This window comes from Anomaloglossus baeobatrachus, chromosome 8 (genome assembly GCF_048569485.1).
Source record: "Anomaloglossus baeobatrachus isolate aAnoBae1 chromosome 8, aAnoBae1.hap1, whole genome shotgun sequence".
NCBI lineage: Eukaryota > Metazoa > Chordata > Amphibia > Anura > Aromobatidae > Anomaloglossus > Anomaloglossus baeobatrachus.
Window position 1 is genome coordinate 135221304 of NC_134360.1, and position 25827 is coordinate 135247130.

Consider the following 25827-nt stretch of genomic DNA (forward strand, 5'->3'; position numbering starts at 1 on the left):
TTTGCTCGATATTCAAAGGAATCATTACACATTAAATTTTCCGATATGTTACTACAAGTTTCACTAGTCCCATTTATGAACATATTGGCATAAGGCCATAACATATCATGAATTGTCCTTTCCTCTAAGCTGGGTTTAAAAGCATCTACAGTATTTATAGCTGTCCCAAAACTTATTTTTATATTCCCCATAGGGATGAATCCCAGGTTAGTCAGTCCAGTCTTATTTCTTGGTACCCAAATTCCTCCCTTAAAAGTCAGATATTGTAAATTGGTGACTGTTGCATTCAAATTGCCTTGCCACCATGGAAGATTGATCCATCCCACTACGGGAATGGGTAGTATTCCATAGACTAACATTTCGAGTGTCTTTATCAGCAAGATGATCAGAACAACTTTTCCACTTTAAGATTTCCTCCATCGATACCGGGATATTCAGATAAGGGATACTGGTGGCTGTAACCGGAGATGTGTACAGATCCAGCGATCTGTGTGTTGAAAAGGTGATGGTGCATCAGAAATTTATTCCCCATAGGTTCCTCCTGATGTAGACTTGTCCATCCAATGACCAAAGAGGCAAACATCAAACACAGAAATTTCTCCATCTCATCACTATCGAGCTCTTCCCAGTAACCGATACCATGGATTCCGCTTATTTACAACACCATCTAGAAATAAAGATACACTATTATTCTCGGAAATATTCCCACTTCTCCACTCCTGGTCTCATTATCAGGAGAGTACGATCTTTTCCGACCACTATTACCTGTGTCTCTGAGGGCGGCCCTTGGAGGTTTTGAATCCATATTTTTGCCCCTACATTTGTAATATTGGAGGATTCAAAACCTTTAGTACCCCGTATTGTTAATTCTGCTGGGGCAGTTCCTTCTCTTATTTCAGACAAGTTTATTGGAATTATCAACATCTGAGCCACCTTCTGGTGTTTCACCAAGATCAAAGGTTCATTTCCCAAATTTAGCATCAGTACCTTGACTTCTCTCTGATAATCTGCATCTATTACCCCTCCCACCACTATGGCTTCTTTTAACGCTAAACTAGAACGAGTGGCTATTTGACCATAATGATCCTTTGTTTTGTTTTTTTTAAAACCATAACTTTTTATTAGTAATTAATGTCAGTCTGGCAACCCAATCCTGTTGAAATTGGTTTTACCTTACCTGGGGGTACCACGACAGTTTCCAATGTACTGAGGTCTAAACCTGCGGAATAAGGTGTCGCTCTTTCTGGTGTGCCCAAACAGCTGTAACTTGCAACCATGCCTCTTTTTTCCTTGTCAACTGTTGGACTGACTTGTCTGATGGCTGCTACTTTATCTGCTTCTGAATTAAACAAACGTTCAAGTGAGTTAGTAGGGACATGAGCATCGACATGAAATACAGTGGTCTTCGTAGATTGAATAATCTCTTCAATGTCTTGCCACACTTCCTTGCCCCAAATTTCTTTTTAATAAATTAAACATTTGTGTTTTTTCCATCCCATCATCCATGTGGCTAATCAATTTGCTACTGACCAAGAATCGACATAAAGATGACACTCTTTTCCCTGTTCAAAAGATAATGCCAAGAATATGGCATAGAGTTCTGCATATTGGCTACTTTTGCCTTCCCCTTCTACTGACAGAAATTTTTCTAATCTGGGATTATATGCAACACTTTTCCACAACCTTTTCCCACTCACATAACGAGCCGATCCGTCTGTGAACCATGCATGTGTTTGTTGTTGTTTGGTTAAATCTTCATATGCTTTCCCCCACTTCACCGGGGATTCTTCCTTCAACAGTTGGGTATTGCATTCCAGAACTGTTTTATGGACACCTAATTCTATCATCTTTTGTTCCATCTGGGAACCTTTCTTCTGCATCTTTAGATTACGCTCATGCATCTCGCGATATGCACTTGCCAAAATCCAGATGCGCCGTCCTAAAGACACTACATCACCTGCTTTCACAGGGACACTACTGAGTACATTCACAACATCAGTAGCTCCACTACCCTTAAGCTTATCCTGCCATTGTTCTGCCAATCCACAAGACACTACATCACCTGCTTCACAGGTACACTGCTGAGTACATTCACAACATCAGTAGCTTCACTACCCTTGAGCTTATTCTGCCATTGTTCTGCCAATCCACAATTGACCAATTCATGTGCTATTAAATTGTAGGGAGCCTCAGTCCAGCCGGGGATCTCCACAACAACCTCCTTAACATTATCCTTACGTTTTCTGAACATTTTGACACTGAAAAAAGATTAAAAAAAATTTGGAAATTTGTCAAATATATGTTTTTAATTTCTAAATTACAAAAGTTCGTTTAATTACTTCTTATAGAAATAATCCTGCCGACTACGCCAATTTATGTCTTGCTAAATTCTCCTAAAAAGGGGGCTGAAAGCCCGTACTTATGAACCGCTCACTGATATCCTAATCAGGCACGAATACTAAGATTCTTTATAGCAAGATACTATTTATTTTAATAGCACATGAATAATCAATGGTACATAGGCATTATAACTACTTTATAAACATAGAATCTTATACAATAACAGAAATATGCATCAACATTGCCGTTATGTTGTAGCAATCCTTTCTCATCGGAGGGACTCGATTAGTGATAAGGAAACAACATGGCATTTGCATCACAGGAACAGTGCGTCCACTTGAGCTTCCTGGAAATGTCCCCAATCATTAAGCGAGTCCTGTCTTTTTATAGGAAAATTTGTAGTTGTGTGCAAATGCAGTATTGCAATTGTGACCAGCATGTGACAGCTGAGTCATGTTCATGTAACTTGACCACAAGCTGCTGTGGGCACCAGCAGCTTCCTGCACATTTCCTGCACATTTTCTGCCAGTTGACCACTGTCCGACCACAGTTTCCTGGAGATGTTGCAAAGAGCCATGAATTTTACATGCTAGCTTCCTTACACTTGTTATCCACTAACCACAAGTTTCCTGACTGTGGAGCTGTAAACGTTAGTTCCTCATAATTGTGGTTTTGCTCAAGATCTGTCTGACACGTATTCTTCATCATGGTAAAAATGGGTCAGCCAGAGGACATCTCTCTCTGATACTGAATTATGGATAGATCAAATAATATCTGGGATCACTCCTATCTTTTAATTATGATCCCTATCTAATCACACTCATTCTTTCAGTCATATCACATTGGTATCACACCTGTAGTAATATCTTCCATCCTTGTGGTATTCTGCTCAGTAGTATTGTGCCCATCCTTGCGGTATTATGCCCATCCTTGCAGTATTGTTCCCATCCTTGCGGTATTGTGCTCATCCTTGCGGTATTGTACCCATCCTTGCATTATTGTGCCCAGTAGAATTATGCCCATCCTTGTAGTATTGTGCCCTGTAGTATTATGCCCATCATTGTGGTATTGTGCCAAGTAGTATTGTGCCCATCCTTGTATTGTGCCCAGTAGTATTATGCCGATCCTTGTGGTATTATGTCCTGTAGTATTGTGCTCATCCTTGTAGCATTGTGCCCAGTAGTATTGTGCCAATCCTTGTGCCCTGCAGTATTTTGTCCTGCAGTACTGTGCTCATCCTTGTAGTATTGTGCCCAGTAGTATTGTGCTCAATAGTATTGTGCCCATCCTTGTGGTATTGTGCCTAGTAGCATTGTGCCCATCCTTGTAGTATTCTGCCCTGTAGTATTGTGCCCAGTAGTATTCTGCCCATCCTTGTGGCCTGCAGTATTGTGTCCTGCAGTACTCTGCTTATCTTTGTAGTATTGTGCCCTGTAGTATTGTGGCTATCCTTTAGTAATACGCAAACAAAATTGTCCTCACCTTTCCTCCGTTCCTTGCATGCCCATGATTAGTGTTTGCAGCGCTTTGGATGTAGCATGTTTTAGCAGCATCCAAAATGCTGTGATGTACAGTACAAACAGAGTGAATGGGATTTCAAAAAATCCCATGTCTACTGTACTGTGCTTGTGCAGCCTGTAGTCAAAACTGACCTGCAGTGCGACTTGCAGAGGCTGCAGCATGTGAATTTATTTATGCTGTGCACTCGGAGTCGCATGCCCTCCCTAGGGAGAACACAGCGAGGAGACCGCAGCACCCTGAATCGTGATCGCGAGCACGGGCAGCTGTGGTCTCCTACGGAGGAGACTTGCGGCCCCTCAGGTCAGAGCTCACTGCATCCAGGATGCGGCGGGTTCTGATCGTGAGCACGTACCTGCACTGCCGGCTCCAGGTTTATGTGGGCCCCAGCCAAGAGTCTCAGTGGGTCCCATCTTCACGTAGAGACGTACATACACAGATACATACACATACAGGCACACATACACATACATATTTGAAGACAAATTCACAAGCAGACATATAAAAAGACATAAATCTATACACGGTCATCTACATGGACATACATAGATATATATGTATCGCCTTGCAGCCTCGGCTGCGACCGCCAAGCCGCTCGGGTCCGGGCTCGCGTGTGTGTCGGTGGCTCGAGCGCCTCCGGACCCGGGGGGTCACGTTGCTCTGGAAAGATGTAGTGGCGGTGCATGCAGGGTGGTGGGGTGGTTATTGTTGGGAAAGTTTGTGGCGCCACCCACGGGTTGTGGTGATGGTGGACACCTCTGCTGCGGTGTAGGTATGGGGTATCCCGGGAGCGGTATAGGGGCGCAGCTAGGTGTTGACCCCCCCGTGGGTAGGGGTTGTTGGTCCCGGGGCCCGGTGGTGAAGGCTGGGGTGCAGGGGCAGTGTTGCTGTGCAGCGCGGTGCGGTGCCTGATTGCACTGGTGTACTCGCGATTAAACAACACAGAGTCACTGGTAAACCAAACGGAGGGATGAACGGGGTCCGCAGCTGTTGTTGGTCCCGGGGCCCGGTGGTGAAGGCTGGGGTGCAGGGGCAGTGTTGCTGTGCAGCGCGGTGCGGTGCCTGATTGCACTGGTGTACTCGCGATTAAACAACACAGAGTCACTGGTAAACCAAACGGAGGGATGAACGGGGTCCGCAGCTGGCTGCAGCTTCCTAGTCAGGTTGGCAATGTCTGCCTTTCTCCTTCACCTGTGTTTGTAGGGTGACCACTGTGCCTGGGCACTGGTAGTCCGCTCCCCGGTGTGTATGGGTCGTAGGAGCCCCTTTTGCCCGCAGGCGCTGGCCCTTGGATCTCTGGCCTCTGGCGGTGGCTACTATCCAGACAGGTTGGGCTGTTGCCTTCAAACGGGACTTTGGTGGGAATGAACCCCTGAGGTCCAGACCGTAATCAGTTAATTCAACTATGGGGGTGGCGTATAGCCTAGTTCGGGGTCTGAATACCCTGCTTGGTGCTCCGGTATCCTGTTGGCTTCCCGGTTCGGTTCCGGCGGGCTGCTACCCTGTCCCGGTCCCTACGGTTACACCGGTCGTATTCCCGGTCTCCTGCAGGCGGCCACTGGCGTCTGCCTGCCTGACTGGTTGGAAGGTTGGGGGTCCTAGGCTCCTACCTAGGCCCCGCTCAGAACCGTACTCTACTACTCTCCACTCCACTGTACTGAACTGAACTGCACGTTGTGTTTTTCTCTCTGCTCCTGCCTCAGGCCAGCAGACTCCTCAGGGGGTGTCTTTCCGCCCGACTCCGCTCACCTGGCGTGCCTGTCTGACTGTGAGGGAGGCAATCAGGTCTTTGTGGTTGACTGATGGTACCTTTCTAGTGTGAGGATTTGTGTGGTGAGTATAGTAACCTGTGACCCCTGGGGTCCAGGGCGTCACATTCCCCCTTGGTTTAATGCAGGCCATCCGCGGGCTGCCCGTCAATCACCGATTTTATTTTTCTGAAAAGGTAAACAAATAGTTGAAAACATTCAAGAAAAAGCATTTTTTTTCATATCTTCCCTTATGGGAGGCACATTACTTGAACCTTTGCGAACGGGAAACATTTTTAATAACATTAACGGGAACGGGTCCTTCCGCTTTCCCACCCAAGCAACCTGAAATCTGATGCTGCCCCTAAGAAACAGGCAGCACCCCTTTTCCCCAGTCCGGAAAACGGGAACTGGCCCAGGCTACCCAAGCGGGAACGGGTACGGTTACACGCACCCGGCAGTCATTCAGAGGCACCACGTCCAAGGGCACCCCTGACCCGGAGGATGGTCACCGGTCCTGATGGTGACCAGACCCCAGCCTGCTCTCCTGCGGGTCCCTCCTCCAACCAGCCTCTCTGGAGACTGGCAATTGCGGGAAGGGGGCAGTTGGGGACTATTTACATGCCCAATAGTTTTTGGGTGGCTTGCGAGTTCTCAGCCTTGTCTTTTGGGGGGTTAGGGGGACAACATCAGTCCCAACGGGGACGGGCACTTCAGCACCCAACGGGCTACCACCAACACTTTAGGTCCCAACGGGGACAGTCACTGTCGACAACGGGAGTCCGCTGCCTTACTTTAGGTCGCCTTCCTCGTACTCATCCTCCAGCTCCACATCGTGGCTGTATGGCGGGGGAGGGGACTGGGGCCACCCAGGAACACCGCGGCTCGCCCTTCTTCTGACATCAAGGGCAAACCAGCCCCTCTCCCCGCAGTTCCGGGTGTAGATGATCAGTTCCTCGGCCTTCAGGTCATGATCCGGGTGACCCAGGGGCAAGTGATGGTAAACATCCCTTCTGGAGAAAAAGACTTCGGCCTCCAGGCCCGGTTCGTAAATGAACCCCCATCCATGCCAGGGGCAAAACTGCCGAACCTGGCCCTCATAGGTCTGGCCCCGCACCCGGTATGTTGCTTTCCGGAGATTCTCCTTCTCACGGATGGTGCGGGCCAGTACCGCGGTCTTCTCCTTTTCACGAGCCTCAATCTCCCTTCCCGTCTGGTTCAGCTGCCGCTCCCAGAATAAGGGTTTCCACAAACTCCTTCTGCGCGGGGGTCGGGCCCAGTCGGCGCTCCCCAATGCTGGCTACTACCGGCACCATCTGTGTTGGGGAGCCCTGCTGTATCGCGGCCTGTCTTGCTGCCTTGAAGCGGCAACCCTCTGTTGCCTTAGCCGAGGCCTGGAGCTTTGGAGCGGCCAGCCTCACTTTCCGGTTAGCGTCCATCATCCTTTTGGCCAGGCGGACTACCGGGGGCCTCTTCGGGCGTGGTCACTTCCAGGACCAACGGTTCCTCACGGGGAATGAGCACCTTCCAGTGCAACGGGATCGGTGCCGGCCGGGCAAGCGGCCGTCCGTGGGCCGCGTCTACGGGCCTGTCCTTGCGGGCAGGTGCGGTGGAACCCGCTGCTGGTGTCGGGGGCAACGGACCGATCGGCGGGGCAGCAGCGACCGACGCGGGCTGTGGGGGACGCAGCAGGGTGAGCAGGAGCAGACCGGGCCCCTCGGTAGCAGTAGTCGTTCCCTCTGGGACATAGGGATGTGTGTTGCCTACCCGCTCCTCCAACACTGCCTCCGCCTCACATGTTCGCACCGCCGCAGCTACCTCCTGCATCTCAGCCACCCACCCTTCCATGAGGAGCTGGACTGGGGCCTGTAGACAGCGACTCATCTTCGCCGTCTGGACTTCTATCCACGCCGCTGTTCCGGGTGCGGGCTCCGGGGCTTCGGGCTTGCCGGATGTGGCGGACATGTTTCTTGCTCAGGATCCAGGAACAAGACGGGTGCAGAGTCCTGGCGTCCCTGCTTCTTATCCCCGGGATCACATGAGGCCAGCTCCTCGCCCACCCCCCCTTGGTTTTTGTTCAGCACTTCTCTCTTTGGGGGCAGGGCTTCGCTTTCGCGCCTTCACTGCTCGTGGAAGACGACTTGAGCGGGAAACTTTCGCGCCCAAGATGGCGGATCTTCAAATTTTCCAGTCCAATATATATATAAAAACTTCGACTTTACTTAGGAAAGTATTAAAACACAGTAAAACAGCTTAAAAAAGAATTGCATGATCATGATGGGAAGATGCGTTTCGGATGCATAACATCCTTAGTGAGGTACTGAGGGCTCACAGGTCTGCAGGAGGGCATACAGTACTGGGGGCTCACACAGGTGTGCAGGGGGGCATACAATACTGGGGGCTCACACAGGTCTGTCTGCAGGGGGCATACAGTACTGGGGTCTCATTCAGGTGTGAAGGGGGGCATACATTACAGGGGGCTCACACAGGTCTACAGGGGGGCATACATTACAGGGGGCTCACTCAGGTCTGTGGGACGCTGACAGCAACGCTGTGGCTTGTCTCTTCTGTCTTTAGCTGTGGGACGGGGGAGCTGACTCCGCCCACAGATTAACTTCCTCCTGCACGCTGCTGTGTGCTGCCACTGTGTGGGTTTAAAGAGCCAGCAGCCAGCAAAATGCGGCTAACAGCAAAGCACCGCACGGTCCATGGAAATCGGTCTGAGTGCGCAGAATAGACGGAAAATTGACATCACTTCCTTGCATCTGATTGCAACAGCCATGGTATAACACAGACAGCTGCTATGTTCGGCACCGCAAATGATGCCACTGTAGTGAAGTCCTGCCGGCCAAGGCCCTAAGCATAGAGCTGCGATCATCACGGGGTTTGCGGGCTGCAATAAGCACCTTCGGGGGCCGCATGTGGCCCGCGGGCCGCGTGTTTGAGACCTCTGAACTAGATGGACCTAGGTCTTTTTTTCAACCTAAATAACTATGTATATATAACTAATTCACCTTTAGCCTACAGGACAGCTTGAATTTCTTTGGAACTTGACTGGGGCTGATTATCCACCATCCATTGCACCTTTCGTCAATTTTTATCTGCTTTTACATCCAGGGAGATTAGCTGTAGTGCCATGGGTTGTAAACTTTTTAATTATGTTGGACACCATTGAAAAAAGGAACATCACGATCTTTGGAGATGGACTTGTACCCTTGAGATTGTTGATATTTTTCAACAATTTTGGTTCTCAAGTTCTCAGACAGTTCATTTCTCCTCTTTCTGTCCCCATGTTTAGTGTGACATACTCAGACATACTGCAAATATTGAGTCAATTTCTCCCCTTTTTACATGGTTTCAGCTGTGAGTTTCATTTCACCGACACCTGTTACTTGCCACAGGTAAGTATAAGCAAGTATCACATATGTACCGTATTTTTCGGACCATAAGACGCACTTTTTTTCCCCCAAATGTTGGGGGAAAGTGGGGGGTGCGTCTAATGGTCTGAATGTAGGGCATGGCTGCGGGGAATGAGGGTGCTGTGGTGAAGAGGGACATCGGGGCACGAGCAGACTGCAGCAGCGCCTGCCGTGACCACGTGGGCCCGCTCATTACATATGTACGCCCATCCTCCCGCCCATCTCTCAGCACTGAAGCTGACACTGACAGGTGAGCGGGGTGATGGGTGGGGGGTGCGTGCATACTAAACAGCCAGCCCGCATAATCACCCCTGGCAACTACAGCCTGGAGTGATCATGTGCAGCTATATTCACTGCCCCCCCACGCATCATCATCAGCGCGGGGTGCAGTGAATCAATGTACTCACCGTTCCCCTGCAGCACCGCGATGTCCTCCAGTCTGCTGGCCGCGCTGTGTGGAGACTAGCGGGGCTGACAGCGATGACGTCATCGCTGTGCGCACGTGTGTCCACACAGCCGCACTGGCAGACTGGAGGACATCGCGATGCTGCAGGGAACGTGGCTGGATCAACACAGCGCTGCCGGCACAGACAGGAGGAGGAGCGACACTGCGTGGAACGAGGAAAGGTGAGTGTAAACGTTTATTTATTTTTTGTGTGCCACAGGATGGGGTTATATGAGCAGGATGGATGGGGGTATATGAGCAGGATGATGGGGGTATATGAGCAGGATGATGAGGGTATATGAGCAGGATAATGGGGTATATGAGCAGGATGATGAGGGTATATGAGCAGATGATGAGGGTATATGAGCAGGATAATGGGGGTATATGAGCAGGATGATGGGAGTATATAAGCAGGATAATGGGGTATATGAGCAGGATGATGGGGGTATATGAGCAGGATGATGGGGGTATATGAGTAGAATGATGGGGGTATATAGCAGGATGAAAAGGGTATATGAGCAGGATGAAGGGGTATATGAGCAGGATAATGGGGTATATGAGCAGGATGATGGGGGTATATGAGCAGGATGAAGGGGGTATATGAGCAGGATAATGAGGGTATGTGAGCAGGATAATGGGGTATATGAGCAGGATGATGAGGGTATATGAGCAGATGATGGGGGTATATGAGCAGGAAAATGGGGGTATATGAGCAGGATGATGGGGGTATATGAGCAGGATAATGGGGTATATGAGCAGGATGATGGGGGTATATGAGCAGGATGATGGGGGTATATGAGCAGGATAATGCGGTATATGAGCAGGATGATGGGGGTATATGAGCAGGATGAAGGGGGTATATGAGCAGGGTGATGAGGGTATGTGAGCAGGATAATGGTGTATATGAGCAGGATGATGAGGGTATATGAGCAGATGATGGGGGTATATGAGCAGGATAATGGGGATATATGAGCAGGATAATGGGGATATATGAGCAGGATAATGGGGGTATATGAGCAGGATAATGGGGTATATGAGCAGGATGATGGGGGTATATGAGCAGGATGATGGGGGTATATGAGCAGGATGATGGGGGTATATGAGCAGGATGATGGGGGTATATGAGCAGGATGATGGGGGTATATGAGCAGGATAATGCGGTATATGAGCAGGATGATGGGGGTATATGAGCAGGATGAAGGGGGTATATGAGCAGGGTGATGAGAGTATGTGAGCAGGATAATGGTGTATATGAGCAGGATGATGAGGGTATATGAGCAGATGATGGGGGTATATGAGCAGGATAATGGGGATATATGAGCAGGATGATGGGGGTATATGAGCAGGATAATGGGGTATATGAGCAGGATGATGGGGGTATATGAGCAGGATGATGGGGGTATATGAGCAGGATGATGAGGGTATATGAGCAGGATAATGGGGTATATGAGCAGGATGATGAGGGTATATGAGCAGATGATGAGGGTATATGAGCAGGATAATGGGGGTATATGAGCAGGATGATGGGAGTATATAAGCAGGATAATGGGGTATATGAGCAGGATGATGGGGGTATATGAGCAGGATGATGGGGGTATATGAGTAGAATGATGGGGGTATATAGCAGGATGAAAAGGGTATATGAGCAGGATGAAGGGGTATATGAGCAGGATAATGGGGTATATGAGCAGGATGATGGGGGTATATGAGCAGGATGAAGGGGGTATATGAGCAGGATAATGAGGGTATGTGAGCAGGATAATGGGGTATATGAGCAGGATGATGAGGGTATATGAGCAGATGATGGGGGTATATGAGCAGGAAAATGGGGGTATATGAGCAGGATGATGGGGGTATATGAGCAGGATAATGGGGTATATGAGCAGGATGATGGGGGTATATGAGCAGGATGATGGGGGTATATGAGCAGGATGATGGGGGTATATGAGCAGGATAATGCGGTATATGAGCAGGATGATGGGGGTATATGAGCAGGATGAAGGGGGTATATGAGCAGGGTGATGAGGGTATGTGAGCAGGATAATGGTGTATATGAGCAGGATGATGAGGGTATATGAGCAGATGATGGGGGTATATGAGCAGGATAATGGGGATATATGAGCAGGATGATGGGGGTATATGAGCAGGATAATGGGGTATATGAGCAGGATGATGGGGGTATATGAGCAGGATGATGGGGGTATATGAGCAGGATGATGGGGGTATATGAGCAGGATGATGGGGGTATATGAGCAGGATGATGGCGTATATAGCAGGATTATGGTGTATATAGCAGGATGGGAGCACATACCAGGATGGCAGTATATAGCAAGATGGGGCTATACCAGGATGAGGGACATAAATATATACACAAGGCAGCAGGATCATTACCAGGATGGGGTACCTTAGTAGAGAATTTGGGGACATTACCCCCATAATAGTGTCAGCAGCAGATCCTCGCCCCATAACAGTGTGTCATGACCACATTTTTTGCTTAAAATTTTATTTTCCTATTTTCCTTCTCTAAAACCAGGGTGCGTCTTATGGTCCGGTGCGTCTTATAGTCTGAAAAATACGGTATGTGCTCTGTGTATACTTGTATCTGTATGTGGGTGACTCGCCTACTCCAGGGCTATGGGACACCCGGTGCCGGGCCGGACTAGTCCGGGGGTCGTCAGTGGTGGCGGAGCCCGACTCCGTGGCCCTGGTGGGTGTCAATTAAATAGGGCTGGTGAATAAAGTTTATGGATGTCGTGACGCCACCTGTGGTTTGCGGCTATTAAGCCGCCGCTGCTGTATGGGGCCTCCGGGGCTGATGGAAGGGCAGCTTGGATGGTTCTGCTCCCCACAGGTGGATCAGTACCCCGGGGCAACAGTTGGTGCTCGTGAGAGTCTATGGTGTGATGGAAGTTCATGCAGATGAAATAACAGAGGCAACACCAGGGGCTGCAGTTTCAAGATGTTTACTCACAGTTGGTTATTTGACATGGCAGCTGTCCGGTTGCCCACTGGTGTGCTGGAATCCCGTGTCAGGGACCTCCGCCGATCCCGGGTAGATCTGGGGGTAAATGCCAGTGCACCCCTCTAAGTGTTCCTTTCTCAGCCGACATCACTAGCCTTGCCCTTGTTGGATGAACCTGGCTCGGCCTCCACTGCAGCCTCCGGGCTGGGAGCTCGCCTGTCGGTTACTTGCCCCTTTTCTAGAGGTTCTGCTGTGGGCTGGGGTCCGGGGAGCATGCAGCTTTCCTGAACTTCGGTTGTTAACCTTTGGAGTTGACTTCTCCTCCTCCAGTGACTAGGGACCGTCCCCTGGATGCAGCTTGATCCCTCCACCGATGTTCTTGTGGAACAGGCCACCAGCTCAAAAGCTATCTGTGTCCCTGGAATCCTTTCTTTCTCAGCTTGGTGTCACCTGGACCCTCTGAATCCCAGGGTCTTCACCAGGTAGCGTCACTTTCTTCTCTTTAGCTCCTGACTGACTAGAGCTTTCTCTCTCTGTTGCTTTCTTTCTCTGTTGCGGACACTCTGAAATCACAGAGCTCCTTTTTCTTTCACAGCTACATGCTGTCTCCTCACTCTCTCACTCTCTGAGGTAAACTGAAACTAACTTGACCTTCCTTACTATTCTTCTCTCGGCTGGCTCCTCCCACCCCCCAGTTGCTAAGCTACCACCCTATGGGAGCAGGGATGGGTCTTACAGCCCCTCCCAGCATGCAGCATGGGAGGGTTGCTGCCACTGTCCCTGGTCCCTGTGTGTGCCTAACAATGGATGTAGTGCAGATTTACCTGTGAACTGGCATGTACCCCTTTCCTTACCCAGGATGGGACATCACACCTCTGGCTGGGGTGCAATGTCTCTGTGGCGACGGAAGCCTGAGGGGCGCCACATGGGTGATTTGTGTATACATATGTGTATGTATGTGTGATGCCCCTGGACTATCAGGTTGTCACAGGGTATTGTGCAATCTGCCCTTCTGTGCAATATCCACCTCCTCCTTGGTTATGGGTCACCAACTACATGATGTTGCCAATATCAGTCAATTAAAGTCCTATGTACACTCTGCACCACACCCACCAGACACACCAGTGGACGGCCTGAGTGGAATAGGGTCGCCCAGCTTTACATTCCAGATAGCAGGCACATATCTTCCAGAATGTTACATTTTCAATTTGCATTGAGAGACACTGTTCAACTTCCCCGTGGGTTGCAACTGATCTAACTGGGCTGGTGAATTCCAGTGCAACCCAGTTCAGCGTAACAGTGTACACTGTGACAGTCACCCTCACTACCTACACTCTCACGTCAGGTTCAGGGGTTCCAATACTAACTGGAGTAAAGCTGTACACTCTCGAACATCTAGCAGAACACCACTATGTTGGCTGACAACGTCACCAGCCAGTAGAGGTAAACCAAATACCTTGATGCTTAAGGGTCCTGACCACTAGAGTACTACATTAGTACCTTGACGGTTAAGAGGCCTGGATGTATAGATTCCATTCTCCGGCTCCTATAGTCTGGAGCCACTTTGTTCAAGTATCCATCTCTAGTTACAACATTGTTCACACTCTGTGTCTTTGGCCTTTCCTGAAATTCATGTTATCTTGCCTCTTGCCTTTTTTGATCCATTGCTACAAACGTGAACTTCACGACCGACCGACTATACGTACGTCTGTCACATTCACTGACTAGGATTTCACTGACTCCTAGATTGAACCATCCTTTCCCTGTCAGCTGACCACTCAAAGAGTGGGCTACGCCAAACACTTTAGTGTTTCTATCCCTGCGGTCTGTTGCTGGGCAGAACTTCCTTTTTTATTATTATTATTATTTATTTATAGAGCACCATTAATTCCATGGTGCTGTACATGAGAAGGGGTTACATACAGAATACATACACAAGTTACAGTAGACAGACTAGTACAGAGGGAAGAGGGCCCTGCCCTTGCGGGCTTACATTCTATAGGATTTTGGGGAGGAGACAGTAGGTGGGGTGTAGGTTGGGCGGCAGCTCCGCATGGTGGTCGGGCGGCAGCTCCGCACGGTGGTCAGGCGGCAGCTCCGCTCGGTGGTCGGGCGGCAGCTCCGCACGGTGGTCGGGCGGCAGCTCCGCATGGTGGCTTAAAAACATTCTACACCTCATACACTACCTCTTATCCTAATACACATACATTATTTATATTACTATATCACATATTACATTATGCATTTGTGGCACCCCTGGGCTTCAGGCGCCACAGGTTATTACACCACTTTTAAGGGGTAATATCCATCCCGGGTTAGGAGGGGGTTACCAGCCGGTGTCTTCACAAAACCACACACATAAAACAATAGGGTGCTTTCCCACAGGGGGGTGGACTAGGGCAGACAGCGAAGTTAGCCATCATGAAGCATGGGACCTCCACAGTCGCTAGGACAACCACTGGGGGCGGGCACTACTTGGGGTAAAAAGTAGGCACAACCATCTCACTAGAGCAGACTTTCCCAGGCACAGCTTGGGATAACATCTCCCACAGACAACAGGAGTCGAGTGTTTCTCTTTTTTTCGTAGAGCCCGTGGCTTGGAGCTGGAGGCTTGGCCTTGGTTCCGGATAGCAAATGGGGGATAATTCGCTAGAAACACTGTCACGAGCACCGGCGGTGACCGACGACTATCCAGGAGCGGCTGGAGCCCATTGTGGCAGAGACTGGTACTCTGGGGCAGCGCCTGAACTACTAGTGAGTAGAACACCTGGAACCGCAGCCCCTGCTTCTGCCTTTCATTTCCCGGCACCGTTGCCCAGCACTGTGGCGCCAACAGGAACTACCACCACCCCCGTCTGTCATCCGTCATCCTCCCCGGGGTAACCTCGCTCCACCCTTGGGAGCGACACCATCCCAGCTGCGACCTTCATCATCAGCCTCGGAGAGCAGCACTCGCAGCGGTGGCCCAACAGCTTCACAGCCGTCCGCTGGACGATCAGCTGATTGTTCACAAAAGCCAGCCGATGGGCGATCAGCTGATCGTTCCCGGCAGCTGGAACTGAATTTACAGTCATCATGGTTTTTTACTGTGTGCATGCTCACAGTAAAAAAACGATGAGTCACACACAAAAAAAGTTACATTCAGCATTACTCCTGCCTGACGGTCAGTCAGTAAACGACTGATCCATCAGCGGCAGATGCAACGCAATGCTACCAGTCGCTAATAGAAACCTATGGGGAAAAAACGGATTCCTGCAAAATATTTTGCAGGATACCGTAATTTCTCAAGTCGACAGATTGTGACTGATGCAAAAACAACGGACCTGTGAATTTAGCCTTATTCAACAGAAAGACAGACTCCAGTGTGTTTCTCTTAACTTTATTCTCCTTGTTCTTGTCTTTCAGCTCTGAGAGTAACGGCTGTGGTAGGGGTGCCCCTTCAATTCCCAGGATCCGTTGAGCAATTCCTTAATAGTCAGCCTCCTTCTTCCTACTCCTCTCTTCACTCTCACCTGTCACCATCTCAGCTCTCCCTGTCCCTGCTCTCTTGTCCCCTCCCCTATCTCTCCCCACAAAATCCCCCCTCCCTCCTTCTGTCAAACAACCCTGTAAAACCTGTGTACCCTAGTGGTGTGCCAGTCTAACTACACCACCACCCTCCTGTCAAACTCCTGTCACCCCCTTACATAAACACAGGGGATATCTGTATGGGGAGACTGTGTGGAGCATGAAAACACAGGGGATATCTGTATGGGGAGACGGTGTGCAGCATGTAAACACGGGATATCTGTATGGGGAGACTGTGTGCAGCATGTAAACACAGGTGACATCTTGTATGCTGAGACTGTGTGCAGCATGTAAACACTGGGGATATCTGTATGGGGAGACTGTGTACAGCATGTAAACACAGGGGATATCTGTATGGGGAGACATAGTGCAGCATATTAACACGGGATATCTGTGCTGCTGTAGGAGGTGGTCAGGATGCCCCCACTCCTACTAGGTGTTGTATTAAAGTCTATTGCATAATGAGTGTTTTAGACTACTTTGAAGTGTAAGGTATCCTGTGTCATAAATATATTATACTTATATGCATAGGAATATTGACGTTCGTTATTGGCAGGAAGAGTGACCCGCAGGTGCTGGCAAGCACAGAACTGGATACTTTTTGTAACTAAGGAAACAGTGCCCCCTGTTGCAGGTGTGTGTTGGACCGGCTGACACCGCTCCACCTCTGGACTGTGTGTGGTTTAACCCGGCAGAAAAAGTGCGGGAAATAGTTTCTGAGGAGAGAGACCAGACTGAGGGGGTTTAGGAGTGGTTGCGTCTCGGACATGGTTAGATCTTGCGGGATGCTGCCTGAGGAGAATCTGATAAGCACAAATGATATACGGTGCCAGCTGTGAGACTTTTGTAAGTTGGACTGTGAGAGAACCCAGACTTTAGCCAGGCCAGGGCCCATAAGAATAGAAGACGTCGCCCATAGGAGCCCAGCCTCCCCATGCCAGAAGAGAAGAAAAGTTCCTTCTTTCCTCACCTGGACAAGTTCATGCCAATGAACCTTGCTATCCTTCAACTGAGACAGTTTCTCCAGTTTCTCATGACGGTACATTAAGTCTGCATTTGTGCACCTTGGTTAGGGCGTACTATAGGCCGTAGTCATTAGAGCACGGTAGCCACGCAGCTCCAGTAGGGGAGGCCAATCAGACTGTAGCGTAGTGTAGCTAAGTGTACTTTTGATGTTCTGTACTGTTCCCACTTTGTTTCATGATAGTTGAGGTGACGGTTGTAGTGTGCCCCAGCTAAGCAGTTTACTTGTTTAGTCACTGTGGTGGACCATGGCCATTGCTTCACTGCAGCCTCCATACTACATGTAGTAATACTGTATATGAAACAATGTAAGAGCTTATTCACACATTGCTTTTTTTCACATTTTTCCATGGAAAAACTCATTACCATTAAAGGTAAAGCGATTTTCTCTTATTTTTTTCTTCATAAACATTTTTTAAAAACGACAGCATGTCAATTTTTCAGAGGTTTTGTATGCAAAAATGCATAGAAAATGCACCCAAAAATTGGGCGTATTTTATGTAGCATTTTTGCTGCCAACACTCTGATTTTTACTATAGAAAAATCTGCTACCAGTAGTAACATGAGCACATTCCCTAAACTGGATTCTTGTGTTGTGTTGTGGGCTCCATGTGTAAGTAATGAGAGACGCAGATAAACCCTTTAGAAGCAGCTCTGTCTCCTCTAATATATAATCCCTTTACATGCAACTCTTTCGGTACATCTCTATATATAATATAGGCTGGGGTCACACGATCGTATTAAAAATCGGTCCCATTTTCATCCAGAAAAGTAGGACGATTTTTTTTCTCACTTGTCATCCGTGTACTGTCTGTCTGCATACCGTTTTTTTCTCAGCAACTATTAGTCAGTTACAGGCCTATTTACAGTGTTCTGTGCTACAGAATTGTAATGTATCCGTAAAAAGCAGACATCACTAGGATGGTGTGTGTGGCATCTGTTTTTATCCACACCCACTGACTTGTATTGATGAGTATCGCACGATTTCGGCATCCACTCGCAGCATGCTGCCTTTTTGTCTTCCAGAATCTGGATAAGAAAAAACTGGCCATCTGCTCTCCCTCACTGAATACCATTGGTCAGAGTGCAATGCAAGATTTCCTCTCATTGTACTTGTCCAATTCATTCGCTTGTGTGAGCGAGGCCTAAAAATTTTGTCAGCAATGATGAGATTCCCACTTTGCGGAAACATACATTGAAACATGCATCTGTTTTCAGGACAATGTACTGCTGATATCAATTCTTTTATCACTTACTATCGCAGAGTCAACTGCGCTCCAGATTGTTGGATAGCTGTAAAAGCTGTTGCAAGTAGAAAAATTATCAATACCACTTAACATCACAGCTTCACCAAAGAGAAGCAGCGCAACCCATCACATAAGGGATAAGATAATTAAAACACCACTCCAGCATTTTTAACGCTGGAATTGTGTTTCTAATCTGTTTTCCCTGAGCCTAGTTTTAGGGGTGCTTCACACACAGCGAGCTCACTGCCGAGATCGCTGCTGAGTCACGCTTTTTGTGACGCAGCAGTGACCTCATTAGCGATCTCGCTGTGTGTGACAATGAGCAGCGATCTGGCCCCTGCTGCGAGATCGCTGCTCGTTACACACAGCCCTGGTTAGTTTTCTTCAAAGGCGCTCTCTCGCTGTGACACACAGATCGCGAGACAGCGAGAGAGCGACAAATGAAGCGAGCAGGGAGCAGGAGCCGGCGTCTGACAGCTGAGGTAAGCTTGTAACCAAGATAAACATCGGGTAACCAAGGTGGTTACCCGATATTTACCTTAGTTACCAGCCTCTGCAGCTCTCACGCTGCCTGTGCTGCCGGCTCCGGCTCTCTGCACATGTAGCTGCATTACACATCGGGTTAATTAACCCGATGTGTACTGTAGCTAGGAGAGCAAGGAGCCAGCGCTCAGTGTGCGCGGCTCCTGCTCCCTGCACACACAGCTAAGCGGTGTGCGCTGGTAACTAATGTAAACATCGGGTAACGATACCCGATGTTTACCTTAGTTACCAGTCTCCGCAGCTTCCAGACGGCGGCTCCGTGCAAGCGCAGCGTCGCTTGCACGTCGCTGCTGGCTGGGGGCTGTTCACTGGTCGCTGGTGAGATCTGCCTGTTTGACAGCTCACCAGCGACCATGTAGCGATGCAGCAGCGATCCTGACCAGGTCAGATCGCTGGTGGGATCGCTGCTGCATCGCTAAGTGTGAAGGTACCCTTAGGCCTGAGTCACACTTGCGCATATCTTGTGTGAGTCTTGGCCTGATGCACGGCCTGATGCTCTCCAGACAGGAGCGTCTCAGATACATAGATATATATGCAACTGACCCACTCCTGCCAGGAAAGTGTGCGGCTGTGCCAGGTGATGCGATGCGATGCGAGACCTGCATGATATAGGCACAAATGGGACTCTGGCCTTATACTTCCTTCTTCTTTACCTTCTTTCACAGCCCCTCTTATTGGTTTCTAGCAGTTTGTGACCTGCTGGATATCTCCAGTGTTTGATGGATCGAGCTGGAGGTCACTTTTCAGTGCAAGTCTATGAGAACCTCGTTCTTGCTATCATAGACTTGCATTGGGCGCTTGTGACCATTGTCTCTGACTTAGGTGGGCTTTGCACACTGCGACATCGGTAACAATGTGTTACCGACGCTGCAGCGATAGTCCCCGCCCCCGTCGCAGGTGCGATATGCTGTGATTGCTGCCGTAGCGAACATTATCGCTACAGCAGCTTCACATGCACTCACCTGCCCTGCGACGTCACTCTGGCCGGCAAACTGCCTCTTTCCTAAGGGGGCGGGTCGTGCGGCGTCACAACAACGTCACACGGTAGGCGGCCAATAGAAGCGGAGGGGTGGAGATGAGCGGGACGTAAACATCCCGCCCACCTCCTTCCTTCCCCAGAGCCGGTGTGAGACGCGGTGACGCAGGTAGGAGATGTTCCTCGCTCCTGCGGCTTCACACACAGTGATGTGTGCTGCCGCAGGAACGAGGAACAACATCGTACCTGTCGCTGCAGCGGCATTATGGAAATGTCGGACCCTACACCGATGATACGATAATGACGCTTTTGTGCTCGTTAATCGTATCAAAAAGGAATTACACACTACGATATCGACTGCGACGCCTGATGTGCGTCACTTTCGATTTGACCCCACCGATATCGCACCTGCGATGTCGTAGTGTGCAAAGCCTGCCTTAGAGTACTCGGAAGCTGCAATCACAAGATATTGCTGCGGAACTTTTTGTTAGGGACAAAATGTAGAACTGGTGTTGGAAGGTTGAACTACTGTAGATGGACCTAGGTCTTTTTTCAACTTAAGTAACTATGTAACTGGAGTGGTGCTGATAAAAACTAAAAATTCAGATCGGTGAGTTTAAAACCAGGCTTAGCGAACTCGGAATTGAAGCACTACTCCAGCGCTGAAAAAACCCCTCACTGGAGTTGTGCTTTAACCCCTTAAGGACGAAGCCAGTTTTGTACTTAATGCCCAGGCCATTTTTTGCAATTTTGACCAGTGTCCCTTTATAAGGCTATAACTCTGGAACGCTTCAATGGATCCCGGTGATTCTGAGATTGTTTTTTTGTGACATATTGGGCTTCATGTTAGAGGTAAATTTAGGATGATATTTTTTTTTTTTTTGTGAAAAAATATGAAATTTGACAAAAAAAATTAAAATTTTGCAATTTTCAAACTTTTATTTTTTATGCCCATAAACCAGAGAGTTATGTCACACAAAATAGTTAATAAACAACATTTCCCACATGTCTACTTTACATCATCACAATTTTTGAAACAAAATTTTTTGGGGTTAGGAAGTTATAAGGGGTCAAAGTTCATCAGCAATTTCCCATTTTTTCAAGAAAATTTACAAAACCATTTTTTTAGGGACCACATCACATTTGAAGTGACTTTGAGAGTCCTAGGTGACAGAAAATACCCAAAAGTGACCCCATTCTAAAATCTGCACCCCTCAAGGTACTCAAAACCACATCAAAGAAGTTTATTAACCCTTCAGGTGCCTCACATGAACTAAAGTAATGTGGAATGAAAAAAAAAAATAACATTTTACGCAAAAATGTTGCTTTAGCATCAATTTTCTCACTTTTTCAAGAGGTAGCTCCAAAAATTGGAGCTCACACTTTGTTACCCACTTTCTTATGAGCGCACCGATACCCCACATGTGGCGAGAAACCTCTGTACGGGCAAATGGTAGAGCTTGGAACGAAAGGAGCAATATTTGAATTTTTGAAAGCAAATTTGGCAGAAACAGATTGCGGGCACCATGTTACATTTACAAGTCCCCTAAGGTACCTAAACAGCAGAAACCCCCCTCAAGTGACTCCATTTTGGAAACTAGACCCCTTAAGGCTTCTATCTAGGGGTATAGTGAGCATTTTGGACTGACAGGTACTTCACAGAATTTGATAACATTAGGTTGTCATATTGAAAATTTTCATTTTTTTAGCAAAAATGTTGCTTTAGCATCAATTTTCTCACTTTTTCAAGAGGTAGCTCCAAAAATTGGAGCTCACACTTTGTTACCCACTTTCTTATTAGCGCGCTGATACCCCACATGTGGCGAGAAACCTCTGTACGGGCAAATGGTAGAGCTTGGAACGAAAGGAGCAATATTTGAATTTTTGAAAGCAAATTTGGCAGAAACAGATTGCGGGCACCATGTTACATTTACAGGTCCCCTAAGGTACCTAAACAGCAGAAACCCCCCTCAAGTGACTCCATTTTGGAAACTAGACCCCTTAAGGCTTCTATCTAGGGGTCAATCAAAAACAGGAGGACAAAAAGTGGCTAATATGCAAAAGATAACATGTATTTATTAGATAGTAAACAATTCATTACAAAAATGTCGTGGAGAAGATGGAAAAGGCATGACAACAAACTGGCACAATCGATGATATAACAGTTAATACAAAAAGCTGCACAAAAGGCTAGAGTGGTAAAATGCAATACAGTAACAGCGTAAGTACATAGTCAATCTAAAGAACATACCCAGTGCAGCCAAATTAACCAGGAGTAGTAAAATAGTAAAGTGCCAGTAGTGCAGAGGACAGAGGTCTGGATACCCCCCTAGGAAGGGTAACGCGCGTTTCGCGTGAAAAGAGTGACACGCTTCGTCAGACCGTGAGGGATATGATTTTCTCCGTTACCGGAAATGCTAAGGTAGAGCTTGGAACGAAAGGAGCAATATTTGAATTTTTGAAAGCAAATTTGGCTGAATTTGGAATATATTCTCAAATTTGCAGAGCTTTTTGGGTTTCAAGAACAGAAAAACCCCATAAATGTCTTTGTAAGTTATACCCTGTAATGTATTTGTTTACAGAGGTAGGGAGTAGTTTGACACCATTTTTTATGCAGCTGATGCCTATTATAGATGGTGCACCATTTGGTCTTCAGGGTAAAACTGATGGAATCCCAGAACCTATTCAAAGCTTACAGAGACATTGTGCTACCAAACAAGAAAATCCTTCCAGGAATTATTACTCACAAAGGGCGGCATGCCCCTAAAAACACATTTACTGGACTTGGTCTCGCTAACAAAACAGTTGTAGAAGGAAGAATAAACTTTATTGGACGGAAGGGCAAAATGTTCAAATGTGGAGGAGTTGGCAGCCACTATGTGGCAAACCTGAGTGTGCCAAAGATGACAGAACACCAGCAGGGCCGGAAGGACAGCTTTATCTTCCAAATAACTGGTCGTACAATGTCTTCTTAGCTCCATCAATCCCTATATGAGGGACAAATGTGCAAAGCGACATGGTACATCATAACAGGCTCCTGCCCGCCAAGGTATGTGCACAAAACGACCAATTCGTTACAGAATTCTGAAAGTATTGTTCGATGCAGGTGGTTCGGCAAGAACCCTGCAGTAAAGCCCATAGTGTTTGAATATGGCACAGCATCATTGTTAGGGGATCCTCCAATAAAATGATCATGCCCATAATACAAAGATAATGTAGATAAATGTAAGGTCATGCACTTGGGTAGAGGAAATAACATTTATGATTATGTACTTAATCGTAGAACACTGGGTAAAACAGACACAGAAAAAGACTTGGGTGTATTGGTGGATGGTAAACTTCACTTTAGTGGACAGTGTCAGGCAGCTGCTGCCAGGGCTAATAAAATAATGGGATGTATTAAAAGAGGTATAAGTGTTCATGAAAAAAATATAGTTCTACCTCTGTACAAGTCACTAGTGCGACCACACTTAGAATACTGTGTACAATTCTGGTCACCGATATATAAGAAGGACATAGCTGAACTGGAGAGGGTGCAGAGAAGAGCCACCAAGATTATTAGAGGAATGGGTGGGCTGCAATACCAAGACAGGTTATTAAACTTGGGGTTATTTAGTTTGGAAAAACGAAGGCTTAGGGGGGATCTAATCAGAATGTATAAATATATGAGGGGACAGTACAGAGACCTTTCCAAAGATCTTTTTACACCAAGGCCTGCGACTGGAACACGGGGGCATCCACTACGTCTTGAGGAAAGAAGGTTTAATCATAATCACAGACGAGGATTCTTTACTGTACGAGCAGTGAGACTATGGAACTCTCTGCCGTATGATGTTGTAATGAGTGATTCACTACTAACATTTAAGCAGAGCCTGGACGCCTTTCTTGAAAAATGTAATATTACCAGTTATGTATATTAGATTTTATGACAGGGTATTGATCCAGGGAACTAGTCTGATTGCCGGATGTGGAGTCAGGAAGGAAATTTTTTCCCCATTGGAACTTGTTTGCCACATTGGGGTTTTTTTGCCTTCCTCTGGATCAACATGTTAGGCTACAGGTTGAACTAGATGGACTTAGAGTCTCCCTTCAACCTTAAAAACTATGATACTAAACTATGAAACTATAAATGCAAAGAAAAGTTTTGTGTAGTAAGACCTAGTGGTAATATGAGTCAAACTAAAATAATTGGTAAAAAAAATGTTTGAGTAATGAAGTCCTGGAAAGTTGTCAAATGATGAGACTTTTCAAGAACATTAGTGGAGTCCACACTTTGGAGTCTAAAGACGTGGGCATGTGGACTGGGTTTTGTCTGAATAATTGTTTGGTATGTGATGATAAAGTCCTGGAATTAATTGTGAAATGGGGTAAAATGTGTTTTACTGCTGAAAATTTTCTCTTTATTACTAGTCCAAGAAAAAAAAATTACTGAACAGAAATATAAAAGTAAAGTATTTTCAAAATTAAAAAAAGCTGCTACCACACAGTTTGGTGTAATTTATTTATGCCAATTAATAATTGAGGGATGTGTGGTAGGTTTCAAAACAGGGGGAGATGCAAAGGCCTGGTTGGGAGGGGCACATGGAGCAGTAGTACCGGGAATCGCTCCTTGTGCCGTGCTTTCTACAAACACGGCATCTTTTTTGGGGATACCTTTGGGTGGGAGTGGAAGGGATGGGGCGAATGAAATGACGCTCGGAAAGTCTCCGGACATCCTCTGACTCGAAGGCTTCCTCCTGTGCCTCCGAGTCAAAGAGGAGGCTCTCAATAATTTTCTCCTGGTATTGGAGGAAAGAGAGCGGTCCTTGAGATTTTTTATAGAGGATGAAGCTATTATAGGTAGCAACCTGTAGGAGATAGATTGCTACCTTTTTATACCAGGTTTTGGTTTTCCGCTTCACTAGATAAGGCTGAAGCACCTGGTCAGACAAATCTACACCTCCCATGAACCTATTGTAGTCTGCGACACAGAGCGGCTTCTGTTTGTCTCTGGTGGCGCCCCTGTCCCTGACCGTCACAGTGGTGTCCGCATGCAATGTGGTGAGCATGAAAACGTCCTTGCGGTCTCTCCATTTTATGGCAAGAAGATGGTCACTTGCCATTGAGGAGGACGCACCCTTCTCCACACGTTTAGACACCAACTGTGACGGTAGACCAACTCTGTTTTTTCTGATTGTTCCACAGGCCCCTGTGTTTGCAGCGTGGAGGGATTTAGAAAGGGGGACACTGGTATAGTAATTATCGGTATACACGTGATAGCCTTTCTCAAGGAAGGGGGTCATTAGCTCCCAAACAATTTTGCCAGGGATGCCAATTGCCTGGGGGCAGTTTGGGGGGTTGATTTGGTGATCCCTCCCTTCGTAAATGAGAAAGGTACACGTGTAAGCGGTTGTGCTTTCGCACATTTTGTATAATTTTATACCATATTTGGCACGCTTGGAGGGGATAAATTGGCGGAAAGACAGACGGCCCTTATAGGTCATAAGGGACTCGTCTATAGAAACATTTTTGTCAGGGGTATACGAATTTAGGAAGGTAGTTTTTAGAAGGGATATTAGGGGTCTCAATTTATAAAGTCGGTCATAGTTTGGGTCATTTCTTTGGAGGGCTTGGGAATTATCGTTAAAGTGCAGGAATCGCAAAAGGGTCTCATATCGGGATCGGGTCATGATGGCTGCAAACACAGGCGTGCTGTGCACTGTTTTTGTTGCCCAGTACGAGCGGAGTGTAGATTTTTTCACTAACCCCATGTTAAAAGTTATGCCCAAAATTTTTTTAAGTTCGGGGACATTTGTGGGGATCCAGGAGCGGGAATGGATGGAGGTAGGATGTTGGGATATATATTGACGGGTATATAAATTGGTTTGGTGGACAAATAATTGGAGGACTTCTGGGGTAACATAAATTTGGAAAAAATCTAATGGGGTAAAATTTGTGACATTTACATTTATACCGGGGGTTGCTACAAATGGAGGAATTTGAGGGGAGAAGGACGGGTCAGGATACCATAGTGGCCGGGGAAGGGCACTACTTGGACCT